Consider the following 22,261-nt stretch of genomic DNA (forward strand, 5'->3'; position numbering starts at 1 on the left):
AAACAATGAGGAGGAAATAGTTACAGAAAAATAACCAGGGGAAACAGTTATTTCAGTCTTAAAGAATGGGGTGATTAGACCATGGAACAGTGACCACCAATCAGAAAACAGAAAAACACCATACACGGTGACTTTCCCCATCACACACATAGGAGAAAGGAATGACTCAAACGACCTTTAAGCTATGTCCATACCTGGAAAAGGCAGAGCCCAAAACCCATGACATATAATCACAAGTAATTATAACTGACCTTTACATCGACATACAAAAGGAGGAATTTTAGGGTTAATTATGGTCTTCTCCACTCGTGGAGACAGACCTGTTTCCCCTTAGAAAACGTCTTTCACTTTGCACCCTTAAATTTTCTTTACAATACATTCTTCACACACACTTGCTGAGTGAGTGTCTGTCATCTCTCTCTGTCACGCGGGCCAAGGCTTATGAACCCTCCAGGCCCAGAGCCCAAGACCTGGGGCAACACTTCAAAGTTCAGCCATGAACTGAACCGTGACAGGCTGGGGTAAGTGAAACGGTAGGAATGAAGTCTAACACACCTAAAGTTACATCATATTTTTTAAAAATTAACCTTTTACTTTCAGAAAATTGTACACTCACATGCAGTTTCAGTAAATAATATACAGAGATCCCAAGTACCCTTCACCCAGCTTCCCCAATGGTAACATCTTGCAAAACTGTAGGACTGTATCACAGTCGGGATATTGACGTTGACACAGTCAAGATACAGAACATCTCTATCACTCCAAGATCCCTCCTGTGGATGTTTTTTGGCCCCGTCCTCCCACCCCTCCCTAACCCTGGCCAATCACTAATCTCCACTAGATTGTTCCCCATTGCTGTAATTTTGTCATTTCAAGGATGATATATAAATGGAATCATATGGTACGTAACATTTTAGGGTTGGATTTTCTTCACTCAGTATAACTCCCTTGGGATTCATTCAAGTTGTTGAGTGAATAGTTTGTTCTTTTCATTGCTGAGTAGTATTCCATGGTATGGATATCCCAGAGTTTGTTTAACCATTCACACATTAAAGAAAATCTGGTTTGTTTGTAGTTTTTGGTTATTATGAATAAAGCTTCTTTGAACATTCTCTCGTAGGTTTTTGTGTGAACATAAATCTTATGTCACTGGGATAGGTTACTTGCATGCTTAGTTTTGTAAGAAATTGCTAAAAAACTTTGGCAGAAACTTTCAGAGTGGCTGTACCATGTTACATTAGTGATCCAGTTTCTTAGCATCTTCACCAGCATTTGGTGCTGTCACTATTTTTTATTTTAGTCATTCTGTTAGGAATCTAGTGATATCTCTCGGTGAGTTAAACTTGCATTTCCTTGATGGCTAATGGTGCCGAGCATCTTTTCATGTGCCTATCTGCCACTTGTATATCTTCGGTGAAATGTCTCTTCATGTCTTTGCCCCTGTTCTAATTACTCCATCTTTTAAAACACGGGACAGAGGAGGGTGGCACATCCCAGTTCATGGAGCGCTTGCTACATAGATGACCATCTCACAATGACTAAAAGCCACTAAAGCTTTTCCCTTTGAAGAATTTGACTGTGTCCTAGTGAATAACCAATGTACTCAATTTGTTAATTACTGACTTGTGCCCAGAGACAAAAGTAGTTCTTGTCTGCCATCAGCAGGACTCTGAAATCTAGGGTCAGGATCTCTCATGGCAAAGAAACAGAAAACTCATTTTCCTTTATCCAGCTCTGCGCATGTCCTCCTTGCTGTAAGCAGACAGGGAGACCTCTGGCACCTGTGAGAGGCAGAGGGAGATGGAGGAGCACATAGAACCCCAAATTTCTTCTCTTCCTTCTTCATACTGAAAATTCAAACCAGAATGGTTGCTCAAATGAGAGTTCCCTGGTTTGGGCCCCAAATCTGTATTCTCAGCCAGCATCCTAGGCAATTCTTATCTTCTTCTAAATTTGGGAAACAGCTCCGCCTTCTACTGTTTCCATGCATGGATCACCCCTCTGAAACAAGGTCGGTTCTTGTGGAGATGAACCTGGGCTATGAGGCCCCCGAAGTGTCTGTCAGGGCCACGTGGTGCACACGCTGCGGCCTTGTGTGTTCCAAGGTTGATGGCTGTGACCACATCCCTCGGCATCCCTATTGAAAGTGTTCCATCAGGACATTCACGAACATTCGCAGGGGAGAGGCGCGAGCTTACTCCGTCAGTCGCACATGTCTGCTTTATCTCATAGTCCAAGTTTCTGCTTCCTTCTTCCTGCCTGGGTTATGACACTTTGTAGACACAAAATGGAGGGGAGATATAACAGGTCTCGTTAATACACAGATTCTCCAAAAAACATCTCTAAAATAATTTGTGCGAGATATTCCCAAATATCCTAATCGAGAATCCTTCTGCCCCGTGCCTTAGGAACAGATTCTAAATAGAAAGATGAATGCTCCCAAAGTCCTCGCTGGCCAAACACACCAGTGAAACCTGCTTCACCTTGATCCACGTTCCACTGTGGTCAGTTTCCATCGCAGACTGTTTCAATATCTGTCCCAAAGGGATTGAGACATCAGCAATTCTAGCCCTACCTCCTGTTTTACGCCCAGAGCTTGGCAAAGGTCCCCGTTGGTGGCAGCGCAAAGCCGGGGACCCAGGTCTCCTAATATTAAGCCTGGAGAAATTTCAAATTGCTTTCTCCCTCTCTCAGTTGGTACACAAAGTTTCAGATAAGAACTCCCTAGAAGGTAGAACCCAAACAGGCCACAAGGGCGGGCCTTGTCCAAAGAGCTGTGTGTGCCATGGTGGGGCAGGGGCCCTGTGGCAAAGGGACTATCGCCAGAAAAATTCTTCCATCCTCCAGAATAAAGGTCCTCCTGTCCAGGGGCTGCCCTTGTGACTCAAGAGGGAGGAACAAAGCATTCAATAGTCTTGTTTCTGGGTGATGAGACTGAATTTCCCCTCGGTATTCTATGCCACTCGCATTTTATGCAACGTGCTTAAAGCTGGCTTCCTCCACCCCTGGCAGCAGCCACCCCGCCCCCGTAGGAGCCTGCACCAAGGAGGGGGCCCGCTCCCTGCTCTGCAGTGACTTCAAATGCAGGTAAGAAAAGACGGCAGCTCAGGGAGAGTACCCAGGTCACAGGGTCCTTGAGAAGGATCAGGACTTTAGTAAAAAGGGTTAAGGAGAAGTCACTGGGAAAACCAGGGATCTTAAACCGCCTTTGGCCCTATGCCTGCCGGCAGCCCTAACCGCAGTGGGGCTAGGTCAAGAAGCAGCGCCTGGACTTCAGAAGCCCATCGTGACATCCACTGAGTATCCTCATCCCCTCCTTGCCTGCGTTTAAAACGAATGTATCCCCAGCAAACTGGCGTTCAGGGCGTCCCATACGCAAGAGTAATGCTCAGACTGTCGTGTCAGCATTACCTTCGGTTTGTGAAAGCTGATCATCCAGATGGAGTCATTCTTGTCATACCCAACTAAAACAGAGTTGAGAAGCCAGGGGGGAAACCACCCAGGGTACAAAACATTGCTCCAGGAATGCAATTCTCTGCAAGCCTGGCTGCTGGAACGGCTTGTCGTGACCTGAAAGCAGTTTTATCGATAGTTGCTGAGATGACTCGCTGCAGCTCCAGGACTAACTGTGCACCGCAGCCGCTCTCCGGTCAGAGCCGCCGGCTCCCCGGCCCTCGCCAGTGGCAACGAACTGCCTCGAAGAGCAGTATGCAACTCTTCTCCCGTTTTCTAAAACCTCTACCCATCTCTTTGTTCTTCAGACATATCGAAGACCACCCCCCAAGTTGCAGTTGCCCCAAATTGCAATTCTTTCTTCCCGAATAAAACACAAATTTGGAGATTCCTCTCTACATTTTAATTTTGACTTTGATAGGCTCTATGCATTAATATTTCACATTTTTACCATTCCACATCAATTCCTCTGTTTGTTGGGTGTAGTTAAATATTTAAAAATCAAAAATCCAATCCTTTAAAAAAAAATCCGAGAAATAAATTAGCAGTGTGATACAAAGATGAGTCACTAATTCAAAATTCAATCCTTCTGAGACAGTGTCTTCCGGAGCTAAGAAGAGTGCCTGGGGTGTATCGGGAGTACAGTGCTTGCCAGCTGTGAGTATCGTTAGGTTTCCAAATTATGAAAATGCCCATTGTCATTTTCACATTTGCTACCAGATGTTGTCACCTGAACCTCACCCATACCCACGCAAACATTGTTTAGCTCTCAGCCAAGTGGGACAATTACAACTCCATTAATATGATATGATGAAAATCTTTCAATTTTAGTTACTATTTTGATTCTCCCATCCAATTTTTCTATTTTATGATATTTCATATTATAAATATGAGCCTGTTCTCTAAATCTCTGAGTTTAGCAATCTCTAAACTTCTCATATCTTTGAAGGGTGCGAGATTCTAATCAGTTTTGGGAATTTGCTCATGTTGTCATTTAATTGACAAATACTTTCTCTGGAAAAGTCACTTTATGTGGTTCTGATTTCTCTCTCTTTTCTAAATGCTTTTGATAAACTTAAGCATGTTTTCATAGTTAACCATATCAAATATCATCGTAATAGGCAAGGGACAAATGAAAAACAAATACTTCATTCTCTCAATCACAGGTCAGCAAACTTTTTCTGTGAAGGGCCAGACAGTAAATAGTTGAGGCTTTTTTTTTTTTGAGACAGAGTCTCACTCCATTGCCTGGGCTAGAGTGCCGTGGTGTCAGCCTAGCTCACAGCAACCTCAAACTCCTGGGCTCAAGCAATCCTCCTGCCTCAGCCTCCCGAGTAGCTGGGACTACAGGCATGCGCCACCACACCCGGCTAATTTTTTCTGTTTTTTCAGTTGTTTGGCTAATTTCTTTCTATTTATAGTAGAGACAGGGTCTTGCTCTTGCCCAAGCTGGTCTCGAACTCCTGAGCTCAAGCGATCCTCCCGCCTCGGCCTCCCAGAGCACTAGGATTACAGGCGTGAGCCACCGCGCCCGACCTAATAGTTGAGGCTTTATAAGCCTCTGTCACAACTATTCAGTTTTGTTGTTACAGTTGGAAAACAGCCCTAGATCAGGCCTAAAGGAACGAGCATGTCTGTGTTCCAATAAAACTTTATTTTGGACATTTATTACAGACACTGAAACTGGTTTGGTCGCAGTTTGTCCACTGGGATTATTTTTCCCTTAATGCAACCTAATTTTCTAATAAAATACTCAGTATTACACATTGAGGAATGAGAGATCTATAGTTTGTCAGTTTGGCATATTTTAAAAGAAATATATGTGTGATGAAATCACTTTGAAAGAAGTTTCCAGAAAAACTACTTTGTATAAAATGTTAAAAATTCAATGAAAAAGGAAAGCATTTTAGACAAATGAAGGGCTGGGAAAGTTTGGGGAACTGTGATCATTATTTGAAATAAGATCTTCATTTCTTGCATTATTGCTGACACTACAGCTTACCTTGGTAAGGATTTGTGAGAGATGACTGCACTCATCGCATAGATTCATTCATGCAGAGTATTTTTGATACTGCTACTAGTATTTTGAAATGAATTAAACTATAATTTTGATAATTTTCAATAAAATTTGTGACTTAGCTTTTTTCAAAGGGAATGGGGGTCTTCACATTATAATAAATGTTTCCTTTTTGATCTGTAATTCTGAAGGAGATGTTTGTCTTGGAATTTGACACCCAGGAGACAGGCAGCAGGTGTAGCACAATCTCTTCCATCCTCACAGTTCTGGGGAAGAGAGGCAGGAGTTTAGATGCTGGGCTGTGTGTGGCCTTGGCTGTTAGCTGGGAGTCACGGCACACGCTTGTAATCCCAGCTACTCGGGAGGCTGAGGCAGGAGGATCGCTTGAGCCCAGGAGTTTGAGGTTGCAGTGAGCTGTGATTATGGACGAGAGAGCAAGGCCCCGTCTCAAAAAAAAAAAAAAAAAATGAAAAGGCAAGACTGGAAGGCATAACCCAGATGGTTGCCAGAGCTTGCCTCCCACTGAGGACTTGAGAAGGGTTTATCGTAACCACCGCCACTCAGTAAACAGAACTCATCTCTCATATCTACCTGGTTTCACCTGGACAGATACTTTCCACATTTTTTTTTCACAAGGTTATCTTTTTCTTTTTTATTTCAGCATATTATGGTGGTACAGATGTTTAAGTTATGTATGTTGCCCTTGCCCCCCCTCCCCCTCAACAAAGTTATCTTTTTATTTCTTCATTCATTCAACAAATATTTATTAAACCCCTATCATGTGTCAGGTACTGTTCTAGACGCTGGGGATATGGCGGTGAACAAAGAAAACATTCTTGCCCTCCTGCAGTGCTAGAGATTTATTTCAAGGAAATGGTTCATGCAATCGTGAGGACTAACAAGTCTGAAATCTGCAGGGCAGGCCAGCAGACTGGAGACGGAAGCAGGAGTTGATGCTGTAGAATTTCTTCCCTTTTCCACATTTTTTAAATGACAGTTTTATTTGTGGTCTTGCTGACTCCAGAATAAGAAATTATTGTTTTAACAGTTTATTCAAACCTTGTTCTCATGAGCCCTTGAAGAGACGTGAATGCATTTTTCTTTCTCTAGGAAAGATACTTTTGACATATCAAATTAAATCTCAAAATAGTCCCTGGAAGAGAAAATGCAAGTGAAAAAAAAGTGATGGTGATTCAGAACTTCAGCAGATTATATTGCCACAGTCTTACACAAAGGTAGGTATCTGGCAGATACTTAATTACTTTTTTAATGCTTTGCAATTTTCTGATTCTCAGAGGCTTATTTTGAAGAAAAAAATTTTAATTAAGAACAAAACAAAATCAGTTTAATAAGTGAATTGCTGTTAACACCTGTCTTCTCTCTTTAAAGCAACAGAGAACACATATTGGTTTTTCAGAATCTTTAATGTGATGAATAAAACCTATAAAATAATATAATCTAATAAATGCATTTAATACCTCCTTTAACAATAACCATTTGTATTACTTTGTACATAAGAAATAGCTTTACCCTAAAATTATGGAAATAGTCAAGCCAGTTGTTCAATAAAAGAATATTTGACAAGAAAACGTAGGGGAGAAAAAATACTTATTCGTCCTCTACCCATCTTAGGTTCATTGGCTGGGCCCTGCCAAATTGACTGACAAAAGACAGATTAGCAAGAGAAAAACAAGCAGAAGTTTATTAAGACGCACATCTTGCTTACACATGGGAGAAGCCAGACACGAGTAACTCAAAAGCGTGGTTAGAACTAGAGCTCATGAAACATCTTAACAAAGAACAATAAATTTATAGAGAAATGACAAGACAAAGGAAAAAGACTTTGAGCTTCTAGGGGTGGCAAATTGTAGGAAGGCAAATATACGGGGAAGCTAATGGACAGTAAGTGCTCGTTAGAAAGGTTTGTGTAGACTCATTCTTGGTGCTGTCTTGTCGCAGTGATGAGGTGGTTATGTTATTCCCTGCCTGGTACTGGAAGGGCGGGGTACTTTACAAGGTGAATTTGTATTTTGCTTTCAGGCAGAGAGAGGAGAGAGCTCATTTTGTGCCTGCTGTTTCTCAACTGCCTTCAGCTCAAAATAATCCTTATGCTAGAGTGGCATGTTTGGGGGTGACAGACTCTAAGCTGCTTCAAAACTATACATTTCTTACTTTCTCCTAATGCTTATAGCTGAAGTGGTGTCAGTAATCACACTCTGTGATCCAGGTATGCGTGCCCCACTGACTCATCAGAGAACTTTTTAGAAGTTGACATCTGTTACTCAAGACAGTGTGAATCTCAACTCAGATGATTTTTCTGGAGAAGTCAGAAGTTATTTTTAGTGTGAACCTTTTCCATTTTTACATGTCGGGAACTATGTTTTTTCAAATGGACAGTGCAGACCAGAGAAAACTAAGTAAGGGCTCCAGTGTGCAGTCCCCTCTTAGCCTCTCTTTCACCCTGTAGCTAAAGTGGGACACACAGAGGGACCACTGCCTGGGAAGGGCCACCCATCCACCAAGTCCCATCGAGCTCAGGGAAAGGGTCCCTGTCCCCAGCTCATCCGGGAAACTGATGACATAGATGAGGATTCTAACTATACTGCTGGCAAGACTCATAACAGATATATTTTCTTTCTTTCTTTCTTTCTTTCTTTCTTTCTTTCTTTCTTTCTTTCTTTCTTTCTTTCTTTCTTTCTTTCTTTCTTTTCTTTTTCTTATCCTAGACACAGAGTGTCACTCTGTCTCCCAGCCTGGACTGCAGCAGCACAATCACCACTCACTGAAGCCTCGAACTCCTAAGCGCAAGGGATCTTCCTGCCTTAGCCTCCCAAGTAGCTAGGACTATAGGTGCACACCAGCACCCCCAGATAATTTTTATTTATTTATTTTGGAGGGGTTAGAGATGGGGTCTCACTGTGTTGCCCAGGCTGGTCTCAAACTTCTGGCCTCAAGGTATCCTCTGGCCTCAGCCTCCCAAAGTGCTGGAATTATAGGTGCGAGCCACCATGCCTGATCTATTTTCTTTATATAATTTTAGGTCATTGACTTAAACTTGAATTTCATGGAAGCTTTCTGAAGTGGCTCTTAAAATACCTCTGAAGATACAGTGTGTAAAGCCCCGCAGTGCCCCTCAGAGTCTGCGTCCTGGGCGCGCTTGCACAGGGAACGCTGGCGGGGCAGGCAGCTCCGCACCAACAGAATGACAGCCGCCTGCTTGGGCGGTCCTGCCTACCCTCCGCTTTCCTCCCACTTCCGAATGCATCAGCGGGCTTTGTTCCATGGTCCACCTGGGGGATAAAGAAAACCAGCAAGTGTGTGGATGACCGTCGGCTCAGATGCCCACATAAAGGGAAGGGTGTTGGTGTTGGTCACCTTCCCTGCTGCTGCCCTGCAGGCTGGTGAGGACCTTCACAAACAGGACGCCACAAATGCGTTGAGATGGTCCCAGCATGACTCTGTCTGCTACCATCCTGTTTATGGTGGGGATAAAACGAGGTTGTCTCCAGTTCTCATGATGACCCCGTCTCTTTTCCCAGTTCCACACAGGGAGCTAGCTCAGTAGCGCCTGCTTCCCTCTGCTCTTCCCAGACAGGACCCGGTGAGCCAGAGCGCCCGTGGAGAAGCCAGCCGCATCTTCTGAAATGGCAATGCCTGCCTGTCCACCGTGCGGTGACAGTCAGAAGCTGAGAATTAAAACTAAGTATTAGGAAGTTTTATTCTCATCTCCTTGCACTCAGAAAAACCTACAAATTTTTCAGCATGTCCATTGAACTGGAAAATTCCTACTAATTTCAAGTGTAACCTGTTAGAATGATGGAAAAGAGGTGCAACGGATCAAGGCTGTCTCATATTCTTTGTCCTTGATAAACACTTGCTTATTTTTCAAATATATGATCTGATTTTACTTTCTGCCGCAATAAGTCACCACACGTCACCATCACACAAGTTCTAGGTTATATCATCTTTGCAGCATTGATTTGGTAGAAGGCCTCCCTGGACAAGAATGTTTCGCCTGTCAGGAAATGAGCACATTCATATGTAATTGCCACATAGGCACTTTCAGCTCTTTGCTGCTGCTACAAATTACTCCAGCATCACAGAGCAACCATCCTGCAATAAGACTAATTCTTCTCACGCCATGCTGCTGTGGAGGTTGGTCTGTAAGGGTGCCACATATACTTTGGGAGCCTCACTGCAGGACTTTGTAAAGACAAATGTCACCATAATTTGCATCTGCCACCAGAGGCATGTATGAGTCTGGCCTTGGGAGTGTCCCATCAGCTGGGCCATTAGCTGGAAGAGCCAGAACTAGGCACAAAACTCACTCACATCACCAAGCAAATTTGAAGATGAACTTCTGAGTCCTGTTAGGGAAATATCCTATTTATTTTAAAAGACCATGTAAGTTTAAATGGCAGAGACATTAAAAATAATTATAATTCTTATTTTCTTCATCTCTTTACGATATTTCAAGGCACTCCTTCTAATGATTTTCTACTCAAGCCTGCAACAACATTTCTGTGCACAATAAGGTGACATGGGCGTTATTCAAAGGACATTATTATTGCTAGATTTGGGATTTTCAAAAAGTCAGCATATAGCTTATACTGGAGCGTTTTAATGAATGGTTTTAATGGGGTCACAACAGAACAGAAACTGTTTTCAAAGCAAAGAGCAAATCAATGTATAATATAATCCAGATGGTTCTCAGAGACAGGATGACGGGGTATCAGTTTCTATGCCTCATATTCCTTGCAATTTCATGATTTATGCTAAGCAATATATATTTGGTCTTTGTCCTTGTTTCCTGGCACTCAGTTCCTAAATCCCTAGGAATCTCCAAAATGATGTGTCTTTTTGTATGCGAATGAGATGAACAAGGGCTGAGAACTCCTGGATAGCCTCAGGATGGGGTGGTCACCAGAGGAACTAACTGTAGTTCAGTGCTACTCACCCCCACCTCCAAGGAGGGGAAAGGGGCCAAAGGATGAGCTGATCACCCACACCAGGGATGCATCAACTATGCCTGTTTAATGAAGCCTCTATAAAAACTCAAAAGGACAGGGTTTGGAGAGCTTCCAGGTTGTTGGGTACACGAAGGTGCCTAGAGGGTGATGCGCCCAGAGAAAGCATGGAAGCTCCATGCTCCTTCCCACATGCCTTGCCCTATGTATCTCTTCCATCTAGCTATTCATTTGTATCCTTCGAAATATCCTTTATAGTAAATGGGCACGTGTAAGTAAAGTGTTTCCCTGAGTTCTGTGAGCCATTCTAGCAAATTATCGAACGTGAGGAGCGGGTCATGGAGACTTCAATTTGTAAGTTTGTCAGAAGTGGAGGTCACACCCTGGGACTTGTGATTGGCATCTGCAGTGGGAGGCAGTCTCATGGGACTGCAACCTTAACCTGCGGGGTCTGGCTCTAACTCCAGATAGACAGTGTCGGAATTGGACTGAGCTGTAGGACCGCCTGCTGCTTTCTGCTAGAGAATTGCTTGATGTGCAGGGAACATCCTCCTCCCCAACACCTGGTCACAGACGTGTTCTGTACTGTGTTGAGTGTGAGAGAAGGAAAATAGTTTGGTTTTCTTCTATCTCATAAGTTTCTGTAATGGAAACTGTGAATTATATACTTTTTGTTTGACTATTTATTAATAAATGTCAGTTAATACAATCAAAGAAGGACCAACAGATGTAACAAGGGCAGACAATTTCAAGAAACAGTTTAAAAAATCATTGCCTGGTTTCTTCTGGTTCCATGGGCTCTTCAAAATAGATCTTTTGGAAGACTTCCTATTATAGTAATTTCTTATTTAATTGGGCTTCTTTTTGATGAAAAAAAGTTTAAACAATATATTCTGTAGATTTTTCTTTGACTCTATAAGTTTTTTCTTACTAAAATCATTAGAACTTATTTTTAACCTCCTCAAGGCACATGTGGATAACTCCTATATCACCTTTCCATTTGCAAAAGCCAAACATGTGAACTTGAATTTGATATTCAGTACAGTGGTTGCTTATTTAAAAAAATAAAAAACCTAGGACCATTATGGCAATCAGTATTCGTTTGAAGAGGTATGCGTTTCCAGAAGCTATCCTTTAAGTTTGCCTCAATTTCAAGGGGATGTGAGAGTAGGCACTGCTGGGGCTCTGGCCACCATCTCGCCCCTGCCTGGAGGAGCAAGTGGTGTGTGCACAGTCTCATCTGCCATCCCGGCCTTCTGGGCCCCACCTTGTCTTTAATTACTGTGAGCTGCAAATTGTCCCCTGAGCATTGCCCAGAGACCACTCCCACTGGATTTTACAGAATCCCAGGAAAGTACCTCATGAAAATATAGTTGATTTCCTCCGAAGAAAATATTCATATTAATAGTGAAATAATGCTAATTAATAAAATATAGAGAGACTCATCTTTATGAAAAGTGACATTTCTCTGGCTTTCATCTCATAATGAAGAGTGCTATGGTTTGAATGTGTCCCCTAAATTCGTGTGTTGGAAATTTCATTCCCAATTCAACAGTGCTGGGAAGTGGGGTGTAATAGGTGACTGGGTCATGGGGGGAGAGCCCTCGTGTATGGATTAATGTTGTTATTAATGTAGGGATAAGGCAGAAAAATAAGGTCGAGAGAGCCTGAGTGCAGCCATTTGTACTGATACCAGACCCTGAACAAGGAAGTCGTCAGCAAATTGCCAGCCTGGGACCACCTGAGTACGGATGAGTTATGAAGCTGGATGCCTTAAAAACTGTGAGCTTACCTTTTTGTTACAATAGTTTATGATTAACCTTTATGGCCTGACCACAAGACAGTGCTGGTCACAGACAGCTATTTCCCAATGGGGTTTTCAAACATTTAAAAATATTACCGTTGCCCCATAAGGGGTCCTCCTCCCACTTGGAGAGGACCCCTGTTCTATCTGTGGAGTAGGATCTGTTTTCTGTCTCTCTAGATAAACTCTCTGTTGCTAGTTGGCTCATTCTTGAAATCTTCCCCACGTGAAGCCACAAACCCTTGGCGAGTTCAGGGGGCTTTCCTCCCTTCATTGGGACACCTCCTGCATCATTATCATGGGAGTGGGTTAGCTATCTTAAGAATGGGTTGTTATAAAAGGGAATTTATCCCACATGCTTTCTCTCTCTTGTGCTTGCTTCCACCTTTCACCCTTCAGCCACGGCATAACCTTCTCAGATGCAGGCATTATGCTCTTGGTCTTCCCAGCCTCCGGAACTGTGAGCCAAATAAACTCTTTCCTTTTTTTCCTTCTTTGTGAGTCAGAGTCTCGCTCTGTCACCCTGATTAAAATGCAGTGGCACCATCATAACTCACAGCAACTTCAAACTCCTGGGCTCAAGCGATCCTCCTGCCTCAGCCTCCCAAGTAGCTGGGACTACAGGCACACCACCACGCCTGGCTAATTCTTCTAATTTTTGTAGAGACAGGGTCTTGTTCTTGCTCAGGCTGGTCTCGAACTCCTGACCTCAAGCAATCCTCCCACCTCAGCCTCCCAGAGTGCTAGGATTATAGGCATGAGCCACCACACCCAGCTGACTCTTTTCTTTATAAATTACCCAGTCTGTAGGAAATACCATAGCAACAAAAACCCAACTGAGACAAAGAGCAATGCTGGTAGAAGGCTGAGAAATATTGTGGTGATAATTCATGGAATGTTTTATCTTATTGTAAGGATAAGTAATAAAATAATAAAACTTGCATGTGTGGAAGGTGTGTGCTGAAGGATTTGGAGTTTAGACTGTCATTAAGAGGCTAAAATTTTATGATGACCATCTCAAACACCTAACAATGCCAAATGTTTAGATTTAGACTTCAATTTTCAATTTCGTTTTAATCGGGCATTGTGTGCTGCATTTTTTGATGGTATGAGGAGGAGAGGATTTTTCTGAACAGGGTCTTTGATAGCACTAGTTGTGTAGAGGCCCAACATAGCTTTGTGCTTCAAGCTATTTATAGTAGGTGTTTACCTAGTGCAACATTTCCTGTTTTCCTTTTAGTGAGCATTGGAAGCATCTTTACTTTAGTTCACATTAACAAAGCCTCTGGGAAGTCCTATATAAATAAACCAGTTTACCATTTTCATCCTGTTTCCCAAAATTAGTTCACAATCTCACCCAATTTTTATGGAACACATACCATCATCTCATAGGACACTAATTTTTAAAACATTAATCAGCATTATAAGATATAATTTACATAAAATGTACTCTTTTAAGGGTAATTTTATGCATTTTGACAAATGTGCATAGTCTAGAAACCACATCCCAATCCAGATAAAAAGTATTGCCATCGCCACAGAAGTTTCCTCTGCCCTCCACCAGGCAGTTCCCCTCCACTGGGCCTCCCAGCCCTGGACAACCACAAATCTGAAACAGAATCACACAGCATGTGTCTTTCTTGTCTGGCTTCCCTCATATTATACAATGTTTTTGAGAATTATCAGTGCTGTCGTGTGTATCAGTAGTGGATCATTTTTACTGCTGAGAGGTATTTTATTACAACTAATGCCACAGAAATAACAAGGATTAGAAGAGACCGGGAATAATTATAAGCCAACAAATTGGATAACCTAGAAGAAATGGATAAATTTTTACAAATATGCAGCCTACCAAGACTGAATCATGAAGAAATAGAAAATCTGAACAGACCAATAACTAGTAAGGAGATTGTATCAATAATCAAAAACCTCCCAACAAAGAAAAGCCCAGGATCAGATGACTTCACTGGAGAATTCTAGAAAACATTTAAAGAAGAATTTACACCAATCTTCTAAAACTTTTGAAAAATTAAAAAGAAGGGAGGAAACACTTCAGAATTTATTTTATGAGTCCAGCACTAGCCTGATACAAAAGCCAGACAAAGATACTACAAGAAAAGAAAACTGCAGACCAATATCCTTGATGAATATAGATGCAGAAATCATCCACAAAGTACTAGCAAACTGAATTCGACAGCACGTGACAGGGAATACACATCATGACCAAGAGGGGTTTGCTCCTGGACTGCAGTGTTGGTTCCATTGATTTACAAAAGTAATACACCACATTAGCAGAATGAAGGATAGAAATCCTGTGATGGTCTCAACTGATGCAGAAAAAGCATTTGATAAAAAATAAAAATACAGGGAATTCATTGGTTCAAGTAACTGAGAAGTTGCTGATTCAGCAGCTGAGTAGCACCCTGAATATCCGGTCTCTCCTGCCTCGTAGTGCTGTCTTCCTGGGAGCTTGTCCTTGCTCTTGCAGCCAGAATGAACTCCCTTCAAGTTTCAGGGAGACAACAGCATCTTCTCCAGACTCCTGCTAGAGAGAGAGGGTGTGGACGGGGGAGAGGAGGGAGACTCTATTTGTCTGCAAGGCCAGCATACATACCCTCCTGGACCTTTCCCTGTGGCCAGGGCAGTGGTCACGTAAGTGGACTTAACACAGCCAGGGCTTGATCCTGGGGTGGGGAGTGGGGTTAGTGTCATGGGGTCACATGGCTGAAAGTGGAGAGTGGTTATCACCCAAGGTCATTTGGTGACCCTACTCCTGGAAGGAGGAGAAAGTAGTGCTGATCAGTAAATGAGAAATTCGTCTAAACTCTGTATCCAGAAATTATGAGGCATTCCCAAGCTAAAACATTCCTGGCACTGTCTGCCACAGTCCTGTGAGGTCATTTCAGCAGGTCCTCCCCGTCTACTGGGGTGACTTTGTCATGGCTGAGCGCTTTCTTTTCTTTCTTCTCTATGTGTGGTTGAGCCGTACCCCAGGCAGATGTGACTTCTATATGTCACTTGTAGCAACAGCTTAGTGAGTGTTTGAGTATTTGATGGATCTCAGCACATCTAATGCCCTTCCTGGCAAGTCCTTCCATGCCTGTCAGAAGCAGTGACGCTGGAACTCAGACACACCCAAGTGCCCCGTCTGGTTCAGCACCGTGACCTGAGGCTTTGCTCGGGGTATGGTCGTGCCTCTCAGCGCGGAGAGGGGATGGGTATATACACACCTAATGGGTGCAGTGAGCACCATCTGGGGGATGGACACGCTTGAAGCTCTGACTTGGGTGGGACAAAGGCAATATATATAACCTAAACATTTGTACCCCTGTAATATGCTGAAATAAAAAAAATTTTTAGGCCGGGCGCAGTGGCTCACGCCTGTAATCCTAGCACTCTGGGAGGCCGAGGCGGGCGGATTGTTTGAGCTCAGGAGTTCGAGACCAGCCTGAGCAAGAGCGAGACCCCGTCTCTACTTAAAATAGAAAGAAATTAATTGGACAACTAAAAATATATAGAAAAAACTAGTCGGGCATGGTGGCGTATGCCTGTAGTCCCAGCTACTCGGGAGGCTGAGGCAGAAGGATTGCTTGAGCCCAGGAGTATGAGGTTGCTGTGAGCTAGGCTGATGCCACATAGAAGGAGGCTATATTCATGTAATAATAATGATTTTTTTCTAAAATCTTGTTAAGATGTCAGTTCTTCCCAACTGGATCTAAAGTTTATATGCAAAAGCAAAAACACCCTGAATAGCCACACAATATTGAAGAAGAAAAAAATCAGAAGATTGACTCTATCCAACTTTGAGTTTTGCTATAAAGTCACAATAATCAAAATAGTGTGCTGTTGGTGAAAAAATAGACAAATAGATCAAACAAACGGAATAGAGCACCCAGAAATAGACCCATGTAACTATAGTGAACTGATCTTTGACAAAGGAGCAAAGGCAATTCACTGGAGACAGAGAACAGTCTTTTTACCAAATGTTGCTGGAATAACTGGAGACCCATATGCAAAAAATAAAATAAAATAAAATATAAAGAATCTTGACACTGACTTTACACCTTTCACAAAAATTAACTCAAATAATGGATCATTGACCTAAATGTAATACGCAAAACTATAAAACTTGTAAAAGATAAGATAAAGGAAAATCTAGGTGACCTTGGATAAAAAGAGCAATGGTTTCCAGGGATTTGGGAAGTTTGAGGGAAGAGGAGAGGGATGAATAAGGAACATGTGGGATTTTTAGGGCAGTCAAACTATTCTACATGATGCTGTAATGGTGATACCTGATGTTATGCATATGGCAAAACCTATAGAATGATGAACATAAGAGTAAACCCTAATGTAAACTATGGACTTTTAGATTTGGTAATGAGTTTTAAAATAAAACACCAAAAGCATGATCCAATTAAAAAAATTGGTACATGCAACTTCATTAAAATTAAAATCTTATTTTTGAAAGATGCTGTTAAGAGAATGAAAAGACAAGCCACAGACTGGGAGAAAAATCTTTGCAGAACACTACCTGGTAAAGGACTTGTATCCAAAATATGCAAAGAACTCTTAAAAATCTATTATAAGAAAACAAACAACCCAATTAAATTGGCAAATCGTCTGAACAGACATCTCTCCAAAGAAGACATCCAGCTGGAAAACAAGCATATGAAAAGATGATCAACATGGTGTGTCATCAGAGAAATGCAAATTAAAGCAACAAGAAGATACCAGTAGACCCCTATTAGAATGACTGAAATCCGAAACACTGGACACCAAATGCAGGGAAGATGTGGAGTAACAGAAACTCTCATTCATTGCTGGTGGGAATGCAAAATGGTGCAGTTACTCTGGGAGACAACTTGGTAGCTTTTTTTTTTTTTTTCCAAAGTTAAATATAGTCTTACCATATGATAAAGCAACCACACTCCTTGGTATTTGCCCAAATGAGATGAAAACTTATGTCCACACAAAAATCTGCACACAAATGTTTGTAGCAGCTTTATTCATAATTGCCAAAACTTGGAAACAACCAAGATGTCCTTCAATAGGTGAATGGATAAACAAACTGTTCTATCCATTCTGTGAAATATTATTCATCAATAAAAAGAAATGAGGCATCCATTCACAAAAATAAATGAGCTATCAAGTCACAAGAAAACATGGAGGAATCTTAAGTGCATATTGCTAAGTGAAAGAAGCCAGTCTGAAAAGGCCATGTAATGGACGGTTTCAACCACATGACATGTTGGAAAAGGCAAAACTGTAGAGATAGTAAAAAGATCAGTGGTTTCCAGGGATTTGGGAAGTTTTGGGGAAGAGGAGGAGAGGGATAAATAAGGTGGAACATGTGGGATTTTTAGGGCAGTCAAACTATTCTACATGATGCTGTAATGGTGATAAATGACGTTACGCATTGGCAAAACCTATAGAATGATGAACAAAAGAGTGAACCCTAATGTAAACTGTGGACTTTAGTCATTAATAATAATAATGTATCAATATTGGTGCATCAGTTGCAACAAATGTACCATACTAATGCAAGATGTTAACAATAGGGGAAATACTCTTAGGGGTGGGGTAGGGAATGGGGGCTGTGTGGGAACTCTTTTTACTTTCTGTTCATCTTTCTGTAAACCTAAAACTGCCCTAAAAATCATGTCTATTAATGTTTTAAAAAGCTGCAGAAGTATCACAGACTACATTTAATGAAATTATTTATCACACAGAGCACGGCAAGCATTAATGTTCATTTGCTTCTCCTTGGAGTAGGTTGCCACCTCTGGTGGAGGGAACATTCAGAGGCAAAGTTCTACTTGGTTGAGTTGTGCCTTGGCTTTCCTGTTTATGACAAATGTCCAATCCAAAAGCATTGGTAGAAATATTGGCTGGGTGCAGTGGCTCACGCCTGTAATCCTAGCACTCTGGGAGGCTAAGGGGGGAGGATCACTTGAGCCCAGGAGTTTGAGACCAGCCTGGGCAATAGTAAGACACGTGTCTACAAAACATAGAAAAATTAGCTGTGTGTGGTGGTGCGTACCTATAGTCCCACCTACTCAGGAGGCTGAGGCAGGAGGATTGCATCAGCCCAGGAGTTTGAGGTTGCAGTGAGCTATGATGATGCCACTGCACTTTAGCTCAAATGACAGAGCGAGGCCCTGTCTCAAAAAAAAAAATTGTTGTCCTAGTTTTTGGAGTCACTGCTAAGACTAACTCTTGCAGGCTTAAACTTGGACTGCATGAAAAGCAGATGAGATAATTTTGGGGGAGTTTCTTGAAAGTCTCTACAAGTAGACTTTATTTTCCTCAGCTGCAAACAAAGGAGAGAAAATAGATGATGTGGAAGGTTACTCCTAACTCAAATTATGTGAATCTATGATATGCTGGGTACCATGAGAAAAATAATTTAAAATATATTTCTGAGATAATGAGTTTTGGATTTAGAGTTACCACTCAAGAACGGAACTTAAAATTTCTCATCAACCAATCCCTTAAAGGTAAGAGTCAGCAAACTTTTTCTGTAAAATGTTTGATAGTAGAAATTTTAGGTTTTGTGGGCTCTACAGTCTATCACAGCTGTTCAACTCTGCTGTTGTAGTATGAAACAGACAATATGTAAATGAATGGACATGACTGTGTTTCAATAAAACTTTATTTACAAAAACAGGCAGAATGGGCCATTGTTTTCCAACATCTTCCTTAGGCATTGAAACAGCTGGATGCTGGACCAAATCCAGAAGAAAGAGAGAAATGAAGAAAGCGTAGGAAAGGAAGGAAAAAGGAAAGAGAGAATGCAGGAAGAAAGATGACAGGTGCCCCATGGTGTTCATTTACTTAATCATTTCTTCCTACAACACATATTTCAAGCCTCTGTTTTCAGGAACTGTGCTAAGCATCTGAGATTTAAAACAGAGAGAGTGATAAAAAGTTGAATAAGAGGAAATCCCTTCCCTGCAGGTGCATATGGCCTAGAAGGAGGCTATATTCATGTAATAATAATGATAATATACTGTGACCTCCCCAACAGCCTACAACAAGCGTGAGCCCTGCAGGCACCCAAGCATGCCTGAAATCATGAGTGACAGCCATTTGGAAACTACAGGCTTTTGTTTTGCTGAGTAGTGTATGAAGAGTGAGGGTGAGCATTGCGTTCTGGTGTGTCTGTGGGCAATGAAGTGGATTTTAGAGGTTATAGTGGGTAGAGGTGGGGCTGGGGGGAAGAGATAAACTGCTGGAAGAAACACAGAACTTGTTAGGGGAATTTCCGTGCTGATTCTGCTTAAAACCACAAAGCAGCTAAAGTAGACGCTGACACCTCTCAGCCTTGCAAGCTAAAACCGTAAAACAGTTAAGTGAAGCTACAAGCCTGTCATGACTATACTGTTTGTTATAAGGCTATCATAATTATACTGCTTGTAAGAATTACTGTTTATTGGATAACTTTTAAATCTTTTTGCTACTTGGTTAACCATTTATACTTGTGTGTGATTTGTTAAGAGTAACCCCCCCAAAAAAGTATAAAACCTGACAAAAACCCGGAAAAGGTGCTCAGATTTTGGAGGCTTGACCCCATTTGGGCCGCCGGCAATAAAACTTGCTGACTCTCCAACTCTCTGCACGCCGCTCGGTTATTCCTCTGGGACCGGTCACTGACACTTGCCGTAACAAACTAACTGGGGAATGTGATGAGGTTTTTGTATTGTGTGTGCAATATGGATTCTCCTCCTCCTCCCCGCTGGAAAACATCAATAGCACATTCAATTGCCATTCATACATTGTGAGATTGGATCTGTACTGGGGGATTAAAAAAAGTGCTCATGTGGCCCCAGAGCAGCTCGAGGGAAAGACCATGGGAGGTCTGCCCACCCTGCCTCCCATTCCTAACCCCTGGCAACCACTCAGCCACTGTCCACATCTATCATGTTGTTGTTACAAGAATATTTTGTGAATGGAACCATACAGTATGTGACCTTTAGAGAGCGGCATTTTTCACTTTGTGTAGTTCCCTCCAGATCCATCCAAGTTGTTGTAGCAGTAGTTGGTTCCTTTCCATTGCTGAGGAATAGTCCACGGTGTGGATGTCCCACACCTTGTTTAACAATTCACCCACTGAAGGACATGTAGGTTGTTTCCAGTTTTTGGCTACTGCAAATAAAGCTGCTCTAAACATGCATATGCATGTTTTGTTGTGGATATAGACCTTCATTTCTCTAGGATACATGGCCAGTGGTGAAAAAGCTAAGCATATCATATGTACATTTTTTAATTTGCAAAGAAACTACCAAACTCTATTCCAGAGTGGCTGCAACAGTTTATATTCCCAGTATTATGAGATATCCAGTTTCTTTGCAACCTCCCCAGCATTTGGTCTATCACTGCTTTTTATTGCTGTTCTAATGGGTGAGTAGTGATACTATACACCATCATGTCTTAATTTGCATTTCCCTAATGGTTAGTGATGTTGAACATCTTTTCACGTGTTTATTTGCCATACACATAGGCCATCAGTGAAATGTCTATTCATTGTCTTTTGCCCATTTTCTAATTGCATTGATTTTTTTTTAATGTTAAGTTTGAGGATTTTTTATATATTTGTTGGATCTGTGGTGTGCAAATATTTTCAAATCTGTGGCTTGTTTTTTTTAACAGAGTCTTTGGCAGAGCAAAAGTTTAAAATTTTGATGAGGTCCCATTTATCAATTTTCCCTTTTACAGATTGTATCTTTGGAGGCAAGTCTAAGAATTCTTTACCTAACCCTAAATCCAGGTGATTTCCCCCATTTATTTTTCCTAAAGGCTTTATAGTTTTACCTTTTACATTTATGTCTGTGATCCATTTTAACATTTACATAGGGTGTGAAGTTTTAAGTTTTTGGTTTTTTGGTGTTTTTTTTTTTTGCCTATGATGTCCCATTGCTCCAGCACCATTTGTTGAAAAGGTAATCCTTCTTCCATTTAATTATTTTTGCACCTTTATCAAAATTCAGTTGGGCATGCTTATATGGGTTCTCTATTCTGTTGTAACCTACGTATCTACTCCATCCATACCACACAGTCTTAACAACTGTAGCTATAGGGAGTCTAAATATCAGGTAGAATGATTCCTCCCACTTTATTTTATTCCTCACACTTTTTCTTTTTCTTTCTTTTTTTTTTTTACAGATGGGGTCTCACTCTTATATATTGCCCAGGCTGAACTCAAACTCCTGGGCTCAAGCCATCCTCCCTCCTCAGCTTCCCGAGTAGCTGGGCCTACAGGCATGCACCACAGAGCCTGGCTCCACTTTATTCTCCTTTTTCAAAATGTTTTAGCTATTCTAGATCTTTTGCCTTTTCACACAAATTTGGAACATACTTTTCGATGTCTATGAACGACTTTGCCGGCATTTTGTGTTTTTTTGTTTTGTTTTAAAGATTAAATTTATTTCAAAGTCCTCATGTAAACCAAACATGAATAAAGCTTTTTATTCTGAACTTCTCAAATAAATCTTTTTAATATCTGTCTTTTCTCTTGGTATGACCATAGTATTACTATGATAGTATTAAGTTTTCTTATTTTTATTAAAATTAGCTCTTTTAAAGATTGTTACTAGCAAATCTTGGTTTTTATTAGTGTGCTAAAGCCAAATAGAAACATGATGCTTTAAAATTATGTCTTTTTTTAGTAGAGACGGGGTCTGGCTCTTGCTCAGGCTGGTCTCGGACTCCTGAGCTCAAACGATCCGCCCTCCTCGGCCTCCCAGAGAGCTAGGATTACAGGCTTGAGCCACCGCGCCCGGCCTTTTTTTTTTTCTTTCTTTCTTTTTTTCTTTCTTCTTTGGAGGTTCACGTTCTCCAAGCATGTTTTTAGCACAGGCATAACTTAAGTGACCACTTTCCCCACGTTCATAACACCTAGATTTATCGAAGTAGTTTCACCTTCGGATGAACCCAGCTGCTATTCTATCATCAATAGCAACGCTTGCGTTTGTCACTCTACCAAATAACTATTGTTGTTTATTGTCCTGGTACAGTTTTGTG

Source organism: Propithecus coquereli, unplaced genomic scaffold (genome assembly GCF_000956105.1).
Source record: "Propithecus coquereli isolate 6110/MARCELLA unplaced genomic scaffold, Pcoq_1.0 Scaffold423, whole genome shotgun sequence".
Classification (NCBI taxonomy): Eukaryota; Metazoa; Chordata; class Mammalia; order Primates; family Indriidae; genus Propithecus; species Propithecus coquereli.